The following is a 23,260-nucleotide window of genomic DNA, read 5'->3' on the forward strand; positions in this document are numbered from 1 at the left end:
AAATATCAGAAGTGAACTCCATTAACAGGGCCTTGGAGACTGACAGGGTGCTCCAGGCAGTCAAATAGTATTCCATGATCAATAGAATCAAATTCTGCTGACAGATCAAGCAATATCAAGACTCCATAAACCGGTGGAGTTTGCATGAATAAGTAAATCATTGCAGTCTCTTCCTGGAAGTCCTGGTGATATGCCCTGCTATGAAGACAGATTGAAATTTCTTAAGCTGTCAGATAACAGAAAGCACAACAGTATTACTGAAACACAATCAGAGCTGCAACTTAAAAGAGAAGAACCCAAATTCCAATTGATGAATTAGGAAGCACCTGACATCACTTAGGACATTAGCACCATTCCTGGTGTTAAGACTTGTGCCAAATCACAAACTGCTTTTTATATTCTCCTCCTATGCCATGCTGCATAGGTTTACACATATGATATTTTGTGTGTAAACCTAAAATACGTAAAGTCTAAATGTGACACTTTACTATTCTGGGTTACAGTTTCCATTTGAGTGTACTCTCAGTGGCAAATCCAGGTAATGACCCTTTGAAAGACATTTCTGGCAGCAGAAAAAAATCTCAGAAGTACAGCAAATGGTCAATTATTCATTATAATTTTAACACCAGGAGAGGTGCCATCTAGGATTTTTCTCAAGTCATCTCTGTTAAAGAGGTTTTCAGAAATTTCAGAAATATGGGCATCTGCCATATTTTTTTGGAAGGAGGCAAAGTAAGACACGGAAAGAGTAGAGAAGACTAATTTCTCACTCACACAAATGAGAACAGCCACTGTACTTTTTGTAACATATCTCAGGTTTTACGAATGCTAAAAGTTGGCTCTCTCTTTTTAAAGTGAAAGCTCAGTACCTGGGGACTGTGGGTAATGGGTGAGGGCAGGGTGGAATCCATGATCAGAGCCAAAATACGCGTGTCTGCCTCACAAAAAAGTGTCACACTGTACATGCATCTTTCTGTAGCAGATATATGCACATGATGTCCTCACATATGAGTGCAAACTTGCCTTTAGTCTGGAAAGAGGCACCTCTCTGTCAACCTATTTAACAGGTGTTAAGCTAAGGCAGTGGAAGGAAAGCGACAAGATAACTGGCCTCTAATCACATTTACTTTGAGCTTCAGCAGCAAGCTATGCCAAATGATATTATACATGTGGGATTTTCACTAATGCTCCATATTGCCCTATGATCTCATGGAGCCAATTTCTAAACCAAAAGTACCACAATATTATGATGTCAACTATATGAAAGAGGCCTATTAACTTTAATTAGTGCTTCTCAAAGTTTTTTTTTTAAAAAACCCTCTTCTCCTTTAAGCACCAACCATCTGTTCCACAGGTGGAGATCCTCGCATGCAGTTGAAGAACTAAACCAACATTGGCATTAGGAGAGTAAAAGTGCAAGGCACCTTCCTATAATCATGCACAGGGAGACCTCATTAGAACAAAGCAGCTTCTTGCCCTGAGCTGACACTATAAAGTTTGATTCAGCCTTAAGCACCAGCTGCTGGGGAAGAACGCGACCACCAGGCCCTGCTTACAAGATTCCAGCAGCATCTGCCTGGCTGCTGTTGGAAAGAGAACGTTGGGTTAGATGGGCTTTAGCCTGATTCAAAAAGGCAAACTTGCATCCTTAATTAAGACTATGAAAAGACAGAGTAGTGGATTTAGTCCTCAAAAGAGCCTAGGTGTGTGCCAGAACAGCTGGCTGCTTTCATATGGATGATGAATGATGTGCTCTCCTCGCCGCAACTTAACAGTAATCACTGTGTTATTTTATGGCACGTTTGTGTGCCTCTTATCATTGCAGAACGCTTTCGTTTCATGAGAGCCCAACCAACTCTTAAGGTTATGTGAATTTCCTGGCTCAGGGGCTTGTTCAGCTAATTCCAACACTTTTGATAACGGGCCAGCTTTCTTCAGACATTTATCTATCTTGGCAGGTCTCTGTTGGCTTGTTCAAGCCCTTTCCAGAGTGACCTATGGAACTATTATGAAGTGAGGAAGAGAAACACAGTCCAAGGATCATGAGGCCAGGTGTCAGTGATCATCCTCCAGGCAGGCACCCCCACTTTGGACCACATGGATAACAGGGATTTCACAGCCACCAAGCATTATTTAGGTGGTCCCTGGAATCCAAATAAATGGATTAATTTCTAATCTGTTTCTCTAAGAAATCAATTTTTCTATTGCAGCAAGAGATATTGGACAAATGACATCTCTAGTGGCCATTCTCCTAGCCACACAATATCTTATCCCCAACAGTGTTTTGCCTCCATCATTGCTTTGCTTTAGTCACCAAAGTTGTCTCCCTTAACTGGGATTTTCTACACAATTGTGCACAAATAATCCTCTACGGCAACTTACTATGCAGCAACTGGAAACCAGCTGCTCTGCTTCGACCAAGGAAAGGAGAACACTGGGATCTCCTAGCAATGGATGGAGGAGGAATGGGGGAAGGTGCTGGATATAAAAACTATCCATGGAGTTTGCTAAGGAAGAGGGAGAACTTCAGCTAAAGGCCCTGTAGACCATGGCTACAGGGTGGTGCAGATGAAACAATCACTGTTCCTTTTCTCCGACACGCCTTTAGGAGGAAGGTGGTCTGTAAAGCAGATGGGGCTCAAAATCCACATACTTCTCCTTACTGGATGGTTTATTGTCAGAACTATCATTGAATCTGCCCCTCTCTCCGAGGGATTCACATTTCTCCAAGGGACACATTGCAACCTATCCACGTTTACCACTGAGTGCACACCTGATAGGGAGCCATGGGCCATCTGAGCTCTCTGAGGTACGTAAAAGTCTGCAGACATACTTTTCCTGCATTCATGTTCCACCTTCTTAGGCATTACACATTTAGGTGTACACACACAAAAAATGTGATAGTTGAAATGTGTGGCTGTCCCTGACTTTCCTGGGAGGGGCACTCACCATCAGGAATTTTCATTGTTTATTTTATAAGATCTAAAAATTGTGTGTAAACTTTATATAGGAGGGTAGTGCAATGGACCACTTTTCCCATGGAAGATGCGTATCAGCCAGGTGGTTTTCACACAGTTCTGTAAAATATGCATCTTTGCTTGGATAAAGACATGTGTAAGTATCTTAAGACACAAGTGTTATATTCTCAGTAGCCTCTGAAGGACTCTGAAAACTGACTGATGGATACCTTTTGTGTTTATAAGCTCTTTTGCAGGTCTCCTGTTGGAAGAGCTGGGGAAATCCTTAAATTGCTCTCCGTGGCACTCTAAAGAGATGCTAAAGTGCAGGAGAAGTGCAAAGGTAAAATGCTTGCTGCTATAAAAAAAAATTGGGGGGGGGATCAAATTTTAAAATTCCAGTGGTGTGAAAATGTTTCCAAGGATATGCTCCCATAGAATTTGGAACAATAGCATTATGCTGGACAGCTGTCCCAGTATGGGAAATACTCCCGCAGGAAGTCACAATCAAGGTAAAAGAAAAGGTGTCAGTGAAACTTGCAAAGAGTGTTGTTGCAACTTAAAGACTAACAATTTTATCATGGCATCAGTTTTCATAGGTTACCTTCCACTCCATCAGGTGCATGAAGCGCTAACAATGATGCTAACATGCCTATCAGTTTAGGACGATTTCACAGATAACTTTTTTAATTTTACGTGTATCAAGTTTTGGGTGTGCGTACCTCAAATGCAATGTGACAGACAGGTGCTGCAAAGACATGTGCATCATATAGGCACACTGAGCAGAGAACTGCGACTGACAGTATCTCCCTGTCAAAGTGACAATACAGTAGGGGGAAATCTGAGTTTGCCATTGTGGAATGTGTGAAATAGCCTTTGAGGTAAAAGGAAGCAAAAGAAATATAGTTTTATGAAAGTTCAACATCTAAGTGTGTGTGTGTGGGGGGGGTAGATAAGATATCTTTTCAGTAAAAAACTCAAAATGGTGATGGTATTCTTGGTTTGACCTACAGCGATTCATTCTAATGCAGTAATGTGAATTGTAATTCATGTCCCTGGCTGCAAAATGCAAGGGACTGCCTGTAGGTGTCAGGGACTGGTTGGATGCAGAGGGATGGTGGGAGGAACCAGCTGGTGAACCCCCAAGGGAAAAAGGCTCAGAGTCCAGGGAGTTTTGGTGGGACGAGGGTGAGTAGTCAGAAGGGGAAGAAGACTGGGAGGAGGAGGTGAAAAGGTAGCAGGGCTCAGGGGGCAGGGAGAGTCTGTGGCAGAGAGGCACTGAAGCAGCAGTGGAGGGAGGCTAGGAAGCTGAGGGGGGTCAGGCTTCTCCTGTGATGAGAGAGTAGTCAAGACTCATGGTGTTCTTGTAATATCTATTTTACTTCAAATATAAAAGTATAGCATGAGGGAGCAGGAAGGCACCCAAGCAACCATTACTAGTCTAGTCCTTAGTTTGAAAAAGAGATACAGTGGTACCTCTAGATGTGAACGGGATCCATTCCAGAGCCCCGTTTGCATCTAGAAGCAGATGTAACCAGCGCCTGCACGCCTGCACACGTGCGCGTCGTTTTTTGCCGCTTCTGCACATGCGCGTGACGTCATTTTGAGCGTCTGCGCATGCACAAGCAGCGAAACCCGGGAGTGACGCGCTCCGTTACTTCCGGGTTGCCGTGGAGTGCAATTTGAACACGCTCATCCCGAAGCATATTCAACCCGAGGTATTACTGTACTGTAATAGATTTTTGCAGATGCCCAAATCTGCTGCTTGTCAGCTACCTGGAAAAACTCAGCCTTTTCCTTTCTCAGGCCACGCTCCTAGCTTCAGAACTGTTTCAGCATGGTGCTGACACCTTCAAGATTACAGGTTTGATCCCCATATGCAACATCTGAATATTCCTGCATTGCAGGGAGTTGGACTAGATGATCCTCAGGGTTCTTTCCAACACTACAATTCTAATAAAAAGTGCTAAACAGAAGGTGAAATATCTGACAGTTTGATACATGGAGCACACCTCTGTCAAATGAAAAGTGAATTAAGGTGAGCCTTTCATTGGTTTCTTACTGGGGGGTGGGGAGGAGTAAATCCTATGATAGCTCCTGCTGACTCCCCACTGCAGAAATAAAATCTAATCCAGACTGTACCACATTTATTTGATCACAGCTTCATCCCTTCCCCCAGTTCATCCCAGTAAAGAGTGAGGGAATTTTTTGGTCGTACCATCAATAAAATGATATACTGAATGTACTACAGCTTGGATCAGATATTACTCTCTCCTCATGTTTAGTAAGGGGCATGCATGCTCCCAGGACTCTTACCAAGATGTCTGAACAATTCTGTGAGCTGTCATACATTTTATTTCAAAAATGTATAAAGTAAAACAGCTCTGAGGAGCCTAAGATGAGCTATAATATGATAAACTGAAATAATGATCAGATCTGAATGGGAAAATGAATATATGTAAATATAGTCATCATTTTTTAAAAAATGCAATAGAGCAAAAACACGTGGATGGCTAGCTCACACTTTCAGGAAGTTCCCAGGGTGAGGCTATGCATAAGGATTAACAATGGTTCTCAATAGCTGGGATCACCAGGGCAAGAGCAGGTGATCTTTGCTTCCTACTAAATGAGCAATTGCCCAAGATTCATTCCTATGGGGAAAAGTAAATTAATGTACTTTTGGGAAGCACTTTTTCTGGCAAGGCAAATTTGGCCCTCCCCTTTGAAGGCTGGGTGGCTCAGCCTCTATGGTATACAGTGGTACCTCTGGATGTGAACAGAATCCGTTCTGGAGCCCCGTTCGCATCCTGAAGCGAACGTAACACACAACTGCACGTCTGCGTGTCATGTTTTGACGCTTCCGCGCATGCGCGTGACATCATTTTGAGCGTCTGCGCATGCGGTGAAATCCAGAAGTAACGCACTCCATTACTTCCAGGTCGCCGTGGAGTGCAATTCGAAAATATTCGTCCTGAAGCTACTTCAACCTGAGGTATGACTGCATGCGTGTGAGAGAGGTTCGATGTACTTTTGTAAGCAGAGTTCATACAGATGCACTGCACCTGAAAGCTTCCTGCCTTCACACACCCATGCTCCATCCATCATATCAATAGACCTTTTGCTGTGATGTACACAAAGTTTCAAAGCTTTGCCTCACAGGGCTCCCACAGACCTAAAGGATATCCAGTCCAACCCTTTCCCCTTGCAGCAAAACCTTCCACACCTACGCTAAACAAAAATCCCTTTTACAACTTGCTCTGCCTCATCTGTGGCATAAACAAGGATGCCTCCTGAAGGAAGTGCTTACAAAAGTTAAGGAACGCAGGTGCTTCCAGACAACAAGCCCAGTTCATGCTACAGAGGAAGGCTGAAATGGTAGCAATCAAAATAAAGCAAAACCTTCCCGAATACAGTAATTGTATTATATTGCTGGTGTGTGTGTTGATACTTCATGACCCTGAATGTAGTAGTGAGACTGATATCAGAGCCTGAAGCCAAGAAGGTCTACTTGGCCCCTGTATCCTCAACCTGACTCTTGTTCCATCACAAAAAAGGGCATGTTTAGTGGGGAGAACCTCTCTCCTCCCAGGGGGTGGGGGAGATAACAAAGTTCTTAACAGTATCTTGATAACTGATTAAGATCTTTTGAAAGACTGTTTCCCCCTCACACTATTTTGCAAAACATTTCTTGTACTCAGTAAATGCCACATTTATATGATTCTTCAGCCTGACACCTGTTAAGACTATGATAGCTCCCCTTAATTTATTACATCGAAAGTTCAGTTAAAGCCACTCTGGGATGACAAGACTTTGCTAACGGCCATTAAAAGGCAAGAGTTTTTGGATCAGGCCCCAACTGGCCTTAGTTCAGCTACGCATCAGTTGCTGCTAATTGCATGACCTGCACGAGAACACTGGAATGAATCCCACCCCTTCTAAGAATCAGGCCCCAAGCAATAGGAAAAAACAATGCTCTATCCAGCCACAGAAACCTGCAAATCAAGCTGTTTATTGCAAAGCACACCTACTTCACTCAGCAAATTGATGAAGGCTGCCAGTGCTGAAACTCCATCTCAGTTAAACAGTGACGTCACTCAGGTGCACAAACCAAAACATTGGCACAGCTTTCCCTAACATGCTGCAGCCCTTATTTTGCTGCTTGCTAAGCTAAAACTGAAACTCTGCAGTGCCAGATTTCGGGTCCTATTAAGGACTGATTTCTCTAGCCAGTTGTGAGCAATCACACTCCCCCCCCCCCAATTCATTCAATACTCAAAACTAAAACAAAACATGTCCCTTGGAACAAGCATGTGGAATTCTAGTATCTCGGTTCTTCCAGTGACTGCATATTTTAGGCTTGCTTAAAAGCCTTTAAATATATTCATTAAATGTCAACAATACAAACTACACTCAACTTTTAGATACCTTCCCAGCTGAAACCAAGAAGCATCCTTGAAAGATTGTTCACGGAGGCATGTTTGCCAAAAGCCTGATACAAAGCAATTAATTTTCAAAATGATGGCAATGATCTTGAAAGAGTTGAAGCACAACAGTGCTGCCTGATATCCCAGCTGCTTGGTATTTAGTAATCTAGTAATTTTGGGCAGCGCAGACATGCTGAGGTTGAAGAGAAAGGCCACTGTAGCCTTGCATGCACTCTGTTCACCATGGTTACTAGCTAAATAAATTAAAGTATCAACATCTTGTCAAATACCTGGCTGCACAGGGCAGGGTTTCTCCCCTTAAAATAAAATCATCCTCAGACAAAAACACACACTAATGGGGGGGGGGGACCAACAACCGCAAACCACAAACACATATCCCAACCGCATTCACACCCCAAAACCCATATAGACTGTTTCACGAAAAAAGGGAATGCAATCTGAACAGAAGCTATATAAAAACATGCCCTAGTATGCAAGTGGAGTCCTGTCTTTCATCCCCTTGTGCTGCTTTTGCCATCTGACAACACACTTCTACCCACAATGCTCTCTCTCAATCTCTCTCTCTCTCTGCCTCACGCACGCGCAAGCACGCACCCAGAGACATGCTCTCTCTCTTGCACACACACACACACCTCGTCAGAGAAGCTGGAGTGAGCCCACACTCACACACAACACACATGCACCCCCCCCCACCGCAGATGCCAACTTACCCACAAGTTCTATTTCAGTCGAAACTGGCGTCCTCCACTCCCCAACCTGGAGGGGGGAGGTGTTTCTCCCTCTCTTCTGTTACAAGGAGGGTGGGGTGGGGGGGAAGGCCACATCTATCTGAAAACACTTCTAGGCAGAAAGAAAGCATGTAGTTGCAGAACAAAGAAAGCCAGGGCTACCTTAATCTCAGCAGCGCAAGGCAGCCAGTAGCTATTTTTCGAGTCTGCTCTCTCTCTCCCCCCTCTCCGAGGGCATCCTGCGCTCTCGCTCTTTTTCTTTCCCTGTCCAGCTCCTGCACAACACACATCAATTATTCATCGCTTGTCTCCCGGTTTCCAGGCAAAACCAATCACAGATGGAGCCTTGCTAATGGGCTCATGCCGTACTTGCCAACAGGCTATTTGTGCTGCCAGCGACAACCCTCCAGAGACAATAAAGGGAGAATCAGGTTCGGCTTTAGAACTTCACACATCTACGCGGACAGACCTGAAACAAGCGAGGGGGCACACAGTGGCGTCCGCATGACATTGCTGGGAGAGGGTGGGCGGGCGGGTGTCTGTGTGCAGCGCTTGCAAATATGAAAGGAGGCTCCATTAACAAAAAAGAAAAACACCCTTCTCTCTCTCCCCCTCCCCAACGCCGCTTGAAAGGACTGGAAAGAGATGAGGAGGGGGAGAGAAATAAAGGAGAGGAGGGGGGGAATCAAACACTAGGAAAATTCTCACCTCAACTGCATGTTACTGGTATTGATGGTTTCCTTTTGCTGTCTCTAGTGGTCCATCCCTTTGCTCTCCCATTATACCCATCTATCACTTACGTGCGCACGCACGCACACTCACACACTCACACAGAGATACACACAAGCAGACACAGCCACTTTGCCAGAAGGGAGAGAGAAAGAGAACGGGAGAGGGAGTGGGGTGGGGTGGGGGGGAATCCAGGCATCTCACATTTCAAACTTGCAAGGAGGGGTGGTGCTAGGAATATTAGGACAAAGGGTTGCTCTCTGGAACGCCGCCAAGAGGCTAAAATTACCCCCCTCGATCAATTAATCAGAAGCAACACTTGTTTGAGTGTGTCTAGCAAGCCATTAAGGGCGCCTGGTCAAAAAAAGGGCTTCTGTTTGGGAAAGAGCTGGTGTACAGGGTCTCCCTGCATCCCCTATTTAGAAATACTGTTGACTAAATCCATCAAACTAGTCAAGCTAATTAAGCGTCCAGAGGAGGAAGGTTCTGCTTTTTAGGAGACAGCAGCGACGTTGGTGGCTTCCTGCGTGAAGGCAATCAGCCGACAAAAAGGAAGGGGAGGAAGTGGACACACGCCACCTGTACCAGAAATTCATATTGGCGTAATTCTGGCATGAATCACTGTTTGAAAGGACAAAACAAAGAGGGTTGTTGCCATTTCGTCAGCTAGTACACCTGAAAAGAAGCTTGAGGTGGATGGATTTGGAGCCGAGCTTTCATTTGGCTGTATTTCTCACATCCAGCAGGTTACTCTCTGGGGAACATCCAGTATTTATGCAAACCTTTATGTGCTCAAAGCTCAGCACAAACTACATGTGAGAAGCAACTGCAGTCTAATTATTTGGCCTGCGTTCACACACGTCTGGAAGCTTAATGCAGGAAAGGAGCAACACACACAATTCGAATGGAAAAAGACACTTTTACTGCTCGGCCAAATTTACAGTAATTATGGCTTTCTTTGACCTAGTTGTCATCTGTTCCACATTATTTGCCCCAACCCATTCCCCAGATCCAGAAGTGACTTGTGGGACCATTCTTGTGCCAGCAGATTATAAAATGGGAAGCTGTCAAAGGACAGCAGAGCATTTAGGATACTTCAAGGAGAGTTTTGTGTATGCTATAATTCTGTAAGATCACAGGGCAAAGAACCCCAAAGGATGCAATGGGTCAATGGGTCTGTCTGCTAACCAGGGATGGCTGTGGGCAGGATTCCTGCATTGCAGGGGGTTGGGCTAGATGACCCATGGGGTCCCTTCCAACTCCACAATTCTGTGGTGCAGAATAGAGCACAGAATTTAGGTTCTGGAATCTCAGCTTTTTAAAAAGCAATTTTCTAGCTCTTATGGCTCAAAAATATGCTTGATAATACGTAAACAAACTCTGAAGGAATCTCAGGAGAGGTGACTGTGTAGAATTTCAAGTGGTTGAACCACAGCTCCTTGTCCTTCCCATGACTAACAGAACTATCCAAATTTACTCAGTATATTTTATACAGGTCGCAGAACTCAGATTCCCCGCCCCCCACCCAGAATGAAATATGGATTGCTTGGAAACAGTTCTAAATTTATTTATTTAATTTACTAAATCTGGGATATGTGGAGCTGTGATGTGTTGTTTAATCCTCCAAGCAGTAGATCAGGACCCTATACAAGGCATATCAGTGCAATTACTACTACAGTATAAACAAATCTGATATCTAGGAAGGGATGCCTAAGTTCAGGATCTGATGTTTCTTACAAAAGCACATGATCCTGAGCTTATAGATGCCTTACCCAGATACTCAGGAGCATAGCAAAGGGAGAATAAAGAATCAGGGTTCTGATGTTCTGAACAAGTGAGGAAGGTGAAGAATCATAATGGAGATAAAGGAGTCCCAAACCAATTTCACTGCCCCACAAAGGGATAGTACTTAAGAGAATAATTTATGGGCTAGGAAACCCCAGTGCCAGATATATACACCCTGTGGAGCCCCCTAGGCAGCAGAATTCTTGGGGGCCCCCTTGTAAAACTATGAAAGCTTGATTGTAAAAAGGTACGGGGCCCATAGGCCTCTCTGCCTACAGTGGTACCTCGCGTTACATACGCTTCAGGTTACAGACTCCGCTAACCCAGAAATAGTACCTTGGGTTAAGAACTTTGCTTCAGGATGAGAACAGAAATCGTGCTCCGGCGGCGTGGCAGCAGCAGGAGGCCCCATTAGCTAAAGTGGTGCTTCAGGTTAAGAACGGACCTCCAGAACGAATTAAGTTCTTAACCCAAGGTACCACTGTATTTGGCAATCCAGCACTGGGAAGTCCCCAGTTCAAATTAAAGCTGTGCCAAATTTCCAGGAGTTTCAAGGTTTAGCACAAAGGTATTGGGGGGACGACGTGGGTGGCGCTGTGAGTTAAACCACAGAGCCTAGGACTTGCCGATCAGAAGGTCGGCGGTTCGAATCCCTGTGATGGGGTGAGCTCCCGTTGCTCGGTCCTTGCTCCTGCCAACCTAGCAGTTCGAAATCATGTCAAAGTGCAAGTAGATAAATAGGTACCGCTCCAGCGGGAAGGTAAACTGCATTTCCGTGTGCTGCTCTGGTTCGCCAGAAGCGGCTTAGTCATGCTGGCCACATAACCTGGAAGCTGTATGCCGGCTCCCTCGGCCAATAAAGCAAGATGAGCACCACAACCCCAGAGTCGGTCATGACTAGACCTAATGGTTACCTATACCTTTATTGGGGAGGGGCAACACTCCAGCTGAAAGGCAGGCCACTTCTGCCCCACTGCTGGTTGTTATGGAACTTCTTCCCTTGACATATTACTTCCAAGATAATGTGACTCTCAACAGGAAGAAAAAAAAAATCCCAGCCATAATTTACACTCTGAAAAGCAGCCTCATCCAGACTAACCCTCAACAGCCAGATTACTAATATGAGGATAAAGTTGGCCACCATGCAGGACTGTAGCAAAGGTTACTGAGATCATTTATAAGAAACACTTTGAGCACTTAGCAAGAGTACTACAGTGGTGCCCCGCAAGACGAATGCCTCGCAAGACGGAAAACTCGCTAGACGAAAGAGTTTTCCGTTTTGGAGGTGCTTTGCAAAACGAATTTCCTATGGGCTTGCTTCGCAAGAGGACAATGTCTTGCGAGTTCCTGCTGGTTGTTTTTTCCTTTCCCCCCTTTTTCTAAGCCGCTAAGCCGCTTATCAGCTGATCCGATCAGCAGATAAGCTGCTAAAAGCGCTAATCCTTCAATGGGCTTGCTTCGCAAGACGAAAAAACCGCTAGACGAAGAGAATCACAGAACGGATTCTTTTCGTCTTGCGAGGCACCACTGTATATTCCTCTTATATATTCCTCACTGTATATTCCTCTTATAGCAGCAGCTTTCAGGATCAAGATAGGAATATACTGAATATTTTTTCGAGAGAACGAATTTTGGATATTTTAACATTGCTCCAACTGTACAAATTATTTACAGTTCCACATACCATACCTTTTCACAAGACTTTCAATAATAGTTTTAATGAATTCCTTATACAAGGTTTAAATTTCAAAATGGGAATTGAATCCCCGACCTTTTAAAGAACAACTACTTGGCTTTCATTTCAAGAGATTTTCAAGCTAAAAGAAGTCATGTTTTCTGTATTGAGTGAATGATTGAAAAGTACATAAACAGGAAGCCAATGAGAGCTTTCCCCTTCTCAGAGGGAAAAGTGGCAGTTTAAGTTGTGGCCAACCAAGAACCAGTCTTTCCTTGACACAGCATCCTGTGGTAAAAAACCCACTTCCTATCCAAGAGCAACCTTCAAAAAATCTATCAAGCCTTGCCACAGATGCGCTTGCCTGGGCTATTTTGCCGATTTCAATTAAAAGAACAGAAAATTGCCAAGAATGCATTTTGCCTTTTTTCTCTCAGACTAAAAAAGCAAAGAAAGAATCTCATGGCACCTTAAAGACTAACCAATTTTATTATGGTGTGAGTTATTGTGAACTGTAACCCACTTCATTTTGGTGAAGTGGGTTCTAGTCCATGAAAGATCATAGCATAATAAAATGTGTTAGTCTTTAAAGTGCCATAAGACCCTTTAGTTTTATTCCATGTTTTTCCAGCTAACGCACCTACTCATCTGGAAATTGTTACAATAGAAAGGACCAGCGTCCCTTTGCAAGCATCTGCTGTACATCACAGAAATTGTTGTTCTCAATTTAAAAAATAAAATAAAATAAAATAAAACCCACAGTATGACATTGTAGCAGGGTATTTGGAATGTCACTCTTTTTTATTAAAACAGAACTCATGCTCTTTTAAAAACTATAAATATGTAGACTGTAGAGTTGCTCAAGAGTGCATGCGGGAGGAAGTGAGAAAATGGGTGTGTGGGGTGGCCCTCCAAGACTGAAGTCTAAAATTAGGAGTTGAGCCTTAGCCAGGTCTGTGGATAAGCATATGTTTCAGGGGCTTATATACAGAGCCCTACTGATTGTTAGATCTTTCTGCAATTGATAAATGGAGTCATGACTCAGCACTAATCACACAGGTGTTTACAGGGCTGCTCCTAAATGGTTCCACTCATTGTGACAGGTTTGGGTCCAACAGACATTAGGAATGAAGCTTAATGTATATATGACTAAGCTTTCCCCATCTAGGTGCTGGGTTTGGATAATAAGCGCATGAGGGAGGTGCACTCAACCAAAGTCTAAGCAACAGCATCATTAGGAAGAACTGAGTAACCCTATGACCCTAATCCTGCTCTACCCATGGGCAACTACAGCCAGGTGCAACAAGTAACAGTCCCAGATGCAGAAGAGAATCCCACAATCCCATCTGCCTCAAAGGACTCACGCAGCTGGTCAGTGGAGTCGGGTAACCATCATAATGCTGCTGGGTCTGCATCCGCAAGTGGGAACTGAATCCACACATAGCTGCTCTTTCGGAAGCAGAGCTGGTGCTACCACTAGGCAGAGTGGTAGAGCTGCCTGAAGCAGCAGATGCTGTCCTCAGCTGCAGTGGAAGACACTATCCCATCAGTGTCTCCAATGTTAAGAGACTCAGCTGTCAATCTGGTTGGGTTCTGTATCTGGAATTGGGGGTGAGAGGTTGCCATCTGGTCAGCCTCTAAGCACAGAATGTCTTGAGTAAGCCTTGGTTAGCTTAGCCAGTGGATGACTCAGGAATGTTATCTTAAAGGTAAAGGGACCCCTGACCATTAGGTCCAGTCACAGACATCTCACTTTATTGGCCAAGAGAGCCAGCGTACAGCTTCTGAGTCATGTGGCCAGCATGACTAAGCCACTTCTGGTGAACCAGAGCAGCACATGGAAACGCCATTTACCTTCCCACCGGAGCGGTACCTATTTATCTACTTGCACTGCATGCTTTCGAACTGCTAGGTTGGCAGGAGCTGAGACCGAACAACGGGAGCTCTCTAGGCTCTGTGGTTTATCTTACTTTACTCATTTTTAAATGGTACTTTCGCTAAGCCTTTGAAATGACTCCAACTGCCTCATAGCGCTTCTCCACCATATCAACATTTATTCAGGTGGCATTGTACAATCAAGATTTATCTATGCAATCCAGAAGGCACAAGACTGCAATTCGCTTAAGGCCTGGGCCTCACCCACGGAGCTATGCAACTAAATGGGTTGATGGGATAAAGAAGCATTTCCCTATATTTTTCATACCATGGGCAATGAGGACGTTTTTGGGAGTCCCCTGCACCTTTCAATTACAGCATAAAATGCCTCGTACGATTCAGTACATCCTAACTCTCTCCCTTGCAATATCACCTCTACCAATTTCTCAGTCAATACTGAAACGACACTCCTGTGCTCTGAAGGGCAGAGACCACTGGATGCATGGCGGCTAGAGTTTTTCAAGGCGTAGCTTTACCCCTTCATATAGCACACTACTTTGACTTAGCATACAGTTTGGGAATCCATTAATTCAGATGCAGAAACCACAGAGCTGAATACTCATTCCTGCCTCACACTTACCAGTCTCTTTTCAAAAACACACATACCCTTCCAAGATTGGACAATATCCTATGTCAAAAGTCAAACTGAGCTGAGACTTCTAAGGAGAAAAATTAAATGCATGATCCACCAGGATTTCTACTCAAGCCCCTGCTTTTGCATCCCATTCATTTCCACCAGCAAAGTATGTTTTTAATAAATTTATACCCAATACATACAATTTCCACTTTAGATTTTAAAATCTCTCCCCCCCCCCAAACTTCCTATGCAGTTATATCCATGGTCAAGTGCAAAAGTTCAGGGATGCTTCATTTTAAAAACTGCTTCCCAGTCCATCCCTCCCCAACTCTCCTTCTGTCTCTCTCTCTCTTTTAGTTGAAGCAGTTCACAGTAGACAAATCACTTATCTAGAAATTATGTACTTACTTTTCCTTTGACAAATCTTCAGCAGGTTTCTAATCCCACCATGCCACTTGAAATATCACTTTCTGTGATGACATTTGAGTCACAGTTGTCACAGGCACCAGGCACTGTAGTTAAATGGATTAAATCATACTTCATAGCACATTGCATTTTGGACAAGGAGTGGTTTATCATTGGTAGAAATTAATCATAACAGGTCTTCCCCCCTCCAGGGCAAATTCCCAATCATTTTCAAAGATTACTATGTTTAAGCTCCAATGACGACTGTGTGTCAAATTACATCATGGGAAATGTTGTCTCACAGGGATAACTATTTAAAAGCTCCCACTGAAGTCTTTTTATACCAGGGAGGAGTATATGTCTGTATTGGGGCGGAATATTGCCATAGAGAAGAACTGGGCCAAGAGTGATGATTAGCTCCAGAACCTACAAAACATGGCTTCTGTTTTGTAATGGTAGATTTTGCCTAGTTTTTGCCTTTGGATAACACACACAAGTACACACACACATACCCCAAACAAATATTTCATATTATTTTAAAGCAGACATATCCAAAATGTACACATGTAGGCTTGAGTTCAATAAAATAAAATAAAATAAATATTACTTATACCCTGTCCATCTGGCCAGGCCTCCCCAGACACTCTGGGCAGCTTTCAACAGGATATTAAAAACACAATAAAACGTCAAACATTAAAAGCTTCCCTAAACAGGGCTGCCTTCAGATGTCTTCTAAAAGTCAGATACCTGTAGTTGTTTATTTCCTTGACATCTGGTGGGAGGGCATTCCACAGGGCAGGTGCCACTACCGAAAACACCCTCTGCCTGAATAAGTTACACTGTAAAGGTACAGTGGGCAGTCGCAAGAATAAAATGTATGACTTTCCCCCTACATGGACATATGCCCCACTATAAGAAAAATGCTTCATTTTCACATATGAAGTACAAATGTTTTTAGTTCACTGGCTGAGCTGCAGGCTATGCTCTGCTATCACAGTAGGAGGCAGGAATGCTTCTGAGAGTGCTCTTGTGTTCGAATCCTGCTTGTGGATTTCCTACAGGCATCTCTTGGCCACTGTGAGAACAGGATGCTGGTCTAGATGGGCCACTGGCCTGATCCAGCAGGCTCTTAAAGGTAAAGAGTAAAGGGACCCCTGACCATTAGGTCCAGTCGTGGCCGACTCTGGGGTTGCGGCGCTCATCTCGCTTTATTGGCCGAGGGAGCCAGAGTACAGCTTCCGGGTCATGTGGCCAGCATGACTAAGCCGCTTCTGGCGAACCAGAGCAGCGCGCGGAAACACCGTTTACCTTCCCGCCAGAGTGGTACCTATTTATCTACTTGCACTTTGACGTGCTTTCGAACTGCTAGGTTGGCAGGAGCAGGGACCGAGCGATGGGAACTCACCCTGTCACGGGGATTCGAACCACCAAACTTCCGATTGGCAAGTCCTAGGCTCTGTGGTTTAACCCACAGCGCCACCCGTGTCCCTCTTAAACATTGACTTGTTCAGATAAAAACTCTCAAAAATATAAACCAGGCATACACAACCTGTGGCCCTCAAGGAACCCATACCAGCCATATATTATTGCCTCACAAGTGTCCTATAAGAACACACTGCCTTGCATTTGGCGTTTCAGGCAGGCAGGAGAAACAAGAGGTTTATTGAACTACGCATGGCTGGTAACCTGTGTTGGCTTGGTGGGTCACAAGCTGTATGCAGGTGCTGTGCGAATTCTTGCACAGTACTTCAGGATGACAGCACTTGGCCCTTATATCTGTATACTAAAAAGGGAAAGGAAAAAGCAACCACATACGAAGCAGCCAAACCAAACGAGTATGGTTTTGAGTATTGTCTGTGTTTCAAAAAAGATGAGACACACATTCACTCCAGAAGTAGCATGAGAATGAGAGAAAAGTAGGTATATTAACTCTGTGGGGTAGCAATGAGAAACTTAAGTTTGTTCATCAGTGAGTAGAGCTCCAAGAAACAGTTCCAGGAAATAAGTGATATTTATGTTTCCCCACTGCTCTCTTAAATATAGACTGTTCTAGGGAAATAAAATACCCCTATAATCATAATTTAAAGGCCACATATAAAAATGTCTTGGCTTTTTCATGTCTATGTATGTTTGTTTTGAAGTGTAGGATTGTAATGGTAAAAACTCCTATGGAAGGTGTCATAAGACACCTGGCACATTAAGGTAATGTGGTTAATGCACACTTTTTCCTGAAGTCGACTACAATATGGCATGTGAAGAAAAGATATGGCCTGCACTGAAGTCTGACCACCTCATATCCTCTAAGCAGTCACTCAGATTTCTGGGAGATCTGAGTCACTAAAGCTTTTAATCTCAGGGTTGTGGGTTCGAACCCCATGCTGGGCAAAAACTTCCATCATGGGGGGGAGGTGGACTAGATGATCCTTGTGACCCCTTCCAACTCTACAATTCTGTGAAGACTCTATGAAGACAGGCTATGTTGACCAAATGCCAACTTTGAAGCCATTCTAGTAGGGATTACACACATGTGGAAATGATATGAGAGATGTAAGAAGCTTAAAAGTGAAGCAAGATTTCTCCAAGGGTTTCCCCTCCCCCCCCCAGGCGGGGGGGGGGGGAGAGGCCACATTGGTCCAATGTCATTCAAATCCCCACTCAGCCATTAGGTGACTTTAGCTAAGCGCCCGTGTGTCAAACTGTGCACAATGCTAAAACATCTTGGAATCCCATGACTGGGGTTTAAATTCTTCTCTATGACGAGAGAAACGATATAACCTGAGGTCTATCTGAGCTTACTTAACGGAAGGGTGGGATATACATGTCCTACAAAAATAAACAAAATTGATAGGCGTTTCATGTACAGTGAAGGTATTATGTAAAATGATGATAGGTAAAATAAATAATAAATCATTGGGGAAAAGAAAACACTTACTGAAGATTTTTTGAATGCTCCCCCCTGGAAAAAAAATTATCTAAGAATTTATGAGAACAAGATTAAAAACTGCAATTAACCCAGGCTTCTCTCTTTAGTAATTATTCATATACCTGTTTAGCCGATAATAACTCCTAGCTCCAGGCTGTCTGCCTGCAGTGCTAGGACACAGACAGGAACCTCTGCGAAATTGACTTCCCTGGCTACACTCGTGCTTGCAAGAGCTATTTTCAAGGGCAGATGTACAATGTTATATGGGTAAAGGGACAAGCAAATTAAAGATGGGTGTTCTGTCAGAAAAGTACTGAAGACCTTGCGTCAGCATTTACCTCCATTTATAAGACTTCAGGGCTTTAACCCTTTGCTTTCTATTAGGCAAGTTGCAACAAGCAAGTTACAAAAACAAGACACAGTATCTACAATATTTTAAACAGAAACAGAAAATGTAATGTTTTTATTGATTTAATTTTTTTTCTGGTTCCATGAAGATGCTTCCATTTCAAATGCTAATTCAGCCTAGTCCCAAACAACTAGCAGACCTGCTCATACCATCTTTGCTGATGGTAAATGAAGAAATGGGTTTGCTTTTATTCATCTCCTTTTGGAAACATCTCCTTAGGACTCTTCCCCCACTTCCAGTTGTTCTGGTCTATATCACAAAGAGATGCCCACAAACCGACTCACCACCAGCTGGTCAAAATGTTAATGCCCTCAGCCCTCTGGCATCAAGATATCCAGTGCCACACAAAACCCCCAGCCCTGAAGTCTTCAAGTAAATAAGGAATAGAGAGAGTCCCTTCCAGGCACTGGGAAAGATTCTTGCTCTTACACGTTTTACATCAGAGGTTCCCAAACTTATCTGGCCTACCTCCCCCATTTCAGGAAAAAAAATTACTCAGAGCCCCCCTGGAAATCAACCTTCTTTAAGTGAAGACGCAGGGCTGTGTCACAGCCTGCTTGCCATTGGTCAATGGAGTGTGGTGGAGTCTCCTTCTTTGGAGGTCTTTAAGCAGAGGCTTGACAACCATATGTCAGGAGTGCTCTGATGGTGTTTCCTGCTTGGCAGGGGGTTGGACTCGATGGCCCTTGTGGTCTCTTCCAACTCTATGATTCTATGATTCTATGAAATAGGCGGGCAAGCTGTGATCCACTTCCTGAGCCTGAGTGAAGCTGAAATGGGTTCACCCAAGCTCAGGAAAACCTGTTGCCTTCAGCACAACTGCCGGATCCGGGGAAGGTTACCGAGATGGCAGTAAGTGTCATTACACAACAAATGAAACATAAATGAATGGGTTTTCTTCTTCTCCCACCCCCTTATTTTTATTCAATGCCCCCCAACTGCACCCGAGGCTACTTCTCCCCTGGATCATTCCAGCGCTGTACAGTACTATATAAATGAAATAAGACCATGCACCAATCAATGAGCAATCATACCGGTGTAGAAATCAACCATGTCATTCATTCAGCCAGTCCACTTCCTTCAAAAGCATGGGAAGCAAGCATACAGCAGGGTCTTTCAGGCTGTTTAGGTATGGCTCCAATCACGCAAAAAGTGTTTTACATAATTCCCCCACACATTTGCTAATGAGCCTCATATTGCATTGGTTACAGCTGTTCACACTTAGTACTCCCTTGTACTTGTGAAAGAAATGATAGGATACACTATTAATAGCTTTACTACATCTGCATTTGAATGTAAATACTGAAATACATTATATAGACGTATTAGATATTACAAAAATTCTGTACAGTACAAGGGTCAAGGAGGTTTTCAAAGTTTTCAATATCAGCAGATGATAAACAAACTTCCCCCCAAAGAAAAGCTTGGAAATTCTGCTCCTAAAAAAGAGCGCCCTGGATCAGACCATAGGCCTATCCAGGCTAGCACCCTGTTTCTCAAAGTGGCCAACCAGATAGAAATCCACTAGCAGAACATTAGGGTAATGGCCCTCCGCAATTGGTTCCTCATCAATTGGCATTTACTGCCTTGGATATTGAAGATAACCTATAGCTATCATGACTAGTAGCCATTTATAGCCCTATCTTCCATAGATTTCTCTAACCACCTGTCAACGCTCTCTAAATTGGCAGCCATTACCACATCTTGTTCAATTGTTTTTTGAAGTAACATATAGTGGCTAAGGGTGTGAACTGTGAGTCAAGATATCTAAACCTTGTGTCAAACACAAGGCCCGCGGGCTGAATCCGGCCCGCCAGACCTCGTCATGTGGCCCGTGTAGCTGCCACCGGCCGCCAGCCTTCACCTTTTATTCTCGCTTTTTTTTTTTACACAAGAAAGCCGCCTCTTCAGCGCATGCGCGGCAGCCTACAAGCCAGAGAACGTCTGCCCTCTAGCGGCGCCGGCTGTTCTACACAGGAAACCTCCACTTTACATGCATTCAGGAAACCTCCACTTATTTTTATATTGAGTGCATGCCATCCTGTGATGTGACAGATCCAACGGCTGCCTGAACCCTTTTCTCCTGTACTGTAAGTCCTACAGATACAACCGGCCCTTTGAGGGTGACCAAACTGCTGATGCGGCCCCCGATGAATTTGAATTTGACACCCCTGATCTAAACAGTGCAGATTACATGTTGAACCCAAACTCATTAGGTCACCGGAGGTACACCAATATTCCCTCCCTCCCCCCCCCCTCTCTCTCTCTCTCTCACACACACACACGTCTTACATCTGCAGTACGTTAATAATACTGACCTGCCTCACTGGGCTACAGTAAAAAAAAGAAGAATATGTAATGGAGGTATGTGAAAAGTCATCAAATGTTCTAATTAAAGCATTATATTGATGCTATAAATGATTACTATTGTTCCCTTTTGATTGATACAGCATCCACAATATGACACGTTTTCCTGTGTGAACCAAATTGAAATGAGGAGGAGGAGGAGTGTTAATTTCAAGTATGGGGCTTGTGCAGGAGACCTTCCTGGTTTGTGCCTGTGGTCTGCTAAAAACTATTGCTTTTGACACATATCGTTGCATAGCCATATCAAACCACTTCACGGCATAGTTTCCAGACAAATCATCTATTCCTTGACAAGTCTTGATGTTGTTATCTTATGGGTTTAAGAGAGGGAAAACGAGGAAGCTTCTTAAGAGCTAATCTACGAAAAACATAGTGGCTATACAGAGAAATAAGTATCAAGCAGCCTGCATTTTGAAGCACTGGCACTCATGCATTAAATCATTAATGCCCAACATGAATACATGTTAATCGCCAAGTGATGGCAATATATATTGCTGTTTGATATAGGAAATGTCAGACGATTTAAAAAAAAAGGATTGTGCTTTTTCCAATTACGTAGGAGAGATGGCACAGGAGCAAACTCTGATGGTCGGCAGCCACTAAAAAAAGACTCCTGCCAATATTCTCTTGTCCAACTGGGGCAAGCAAGCCAAAAGTTCTTGCTCCAGGGTGCAACTGGAGTAAATAGTCAGGTTACGATCTTCCAGCTTTTGCTTTGAAAAAAAAATATTCCTGCTATCCATTCTTTCCAAAAATATGAGCACAGTAATGCTGAGTGGGAATGAGACAATACAAACCACAGATCTGGAGACCAAATACTTGGAAAGGGAACAGTGAATGAATTACAAATGCATCAGAACAGTGAAACTTTAATGAATGCCATCCTCTCACATAAGATGCTTTCCTCAGGCACTTTGACGGCCTTTCCACATGTGCATCAATTGCGGAGGGAGGGATACGTTCCAATGAAATGTGTACAAATGCTCACATATTCAGCATTTTGTGAAAACTATGATTTCTATGATAAGCCATGATTACAGGCTTGAATGTCTCTTCACCTTTGTTAATTGCTGCTGCCGCCCCTACCTTTTATTAATTTTGTTATTGTTTTGCTTTATTGTTTGTTTTACTGCTTTGTTTTCACTTTAAACTGCAGTGGTGGTATTTGGCTTGTTCTAAATAGAATTCCCTCTATAAAATCTGTTTTGGCCTTATATTCAGAAACCCAAGTGGCATGAAGTAACTTCCACAAAGTGGGGCTAGTGCACAAGTTGCAAATCCCTCCCAGTCAGAAATATCCTGGCCACAGTTACACATGCTCTGGTAATGTTGCTTTTGGACTAATGCAATGCACTGCATGTGGGGATGTTCAGAAACTGCAGTTAGTTCAAAATATAGCTGCTAGGTTGCTAACTAAACATATCTTCTCAGTTTTAAAACAGCTGCAGTGGTTGCTGATCCATTTCCAAACACAATTCCAAGTGCTGGCTCTAAATGTTAAAACGCTTCATGTTAAATGTACCTAAAATCAAGCAGTTTTTGAGCATGTGCTTGTGGACCAGATCTAGGCTCTCTTGGAAGAAACTGATTTTCTAGAGTCATTTCAGTTGGGATTTAGGCCCAGTTTTGATACAGAAACTGCTTTGGACGCTGAGTACAATGACCTCTGTCAGGAGAGAGACAGGGGAAATGTGCCCCTGTTAATTCTCCTCTACCTCTCTGTGGCTTTCGGTATCATTGACCATTGTATCCTTCTAGAGCGGCTGTCTGAGTTGCGGGTGGGTGGCACTGCTTTTCAATGGTTCCAGTTCTACTTGGAGGGTTGTTTCCAGGGGGTGATACTTGGAGAGTGGTAGTCAGCACTGTGAAACCTTCAATGTGGAGTTCCTCAGGGCTCAATTTTATCCCCTTTGCTTTTTAACATCTATATCATGGGTAGACAAACTAAGGCCTGGGGGGCCGGTTCCGGCCCAATCGCCTTCTCAATCTGGCCCACGGACGGTCCGGGAATCAGCATGTTTTTACATGAGTAGAATGTGTCCTTTTGTTTAAAATGCATCTCTGGGGTATTTGTGGGGCATAGGAATTTGTTCATTTCCCCCCTTCAAAATATAGTCTTACCCCCCACAAGGTATGAGGGACAGTGGACCAGCCCCCTGCTGAAAAAGTTTGCTGACCCCTGATCTATATGAAACCACTAAGTGAAGTCATCTGGAGTTTTGGAGTACGCTGTCAGCAATCTGCTGATGACACACAGCTCTACTTCTCCTTTACATCTGCAGGTGTGGCAGTGGATGTGCTGGATTGTTGTCTTGCCTCAGTAAT

The 23,260-nt window shown here is 43.8% G+C and overlaps 1 protein-coding gene across 14 annotated transcripts in view; it reads right to left on the reverse strand.

The window, feature by feature from the left end:
* Nucleotides 1-23,260, reverse strand: part of ZMIZ1 (zinc finger MIZ-type containing 1) — a 375,238-nt gene that overhangs the window by 84,972 nt on the left and 267,006 nt on the right. The window contains exon 1 of one of the 14 annotated variants that reach the window (XM_081191303.1): nucleotides 8,839-8,985. The exons of 11 other annotated variants lie outside the window; for them this stretch is intronic. The gene's annotated coding sequence lies outside the window, so the exon portion shown is untranslated. Of the gene's footprint in view, nucleotides 1-8,112; nucleotides 8,220-8,292; nucleotides 8,406-8,838; nucleotides 8,986-23,260 lie in introns of those variants that run through there. 2 more of the 14 variants (XM_081191304.1, XM_081191305.1) reach the window with 2 other exon arrangements.

This window comes from Podarcis bocagei (genome assembly GCF_964188305.1).
Source record: "Podarcis bocagei genome assembly, chromosome: 4".
NCBI classification, from domain to species: domain Eukaryota; kingdom Metazoa; phylum Chordata; class Lepidosauria; order Squamata; family Lacertidae; genus Podarcis; species Podarcis bocagei.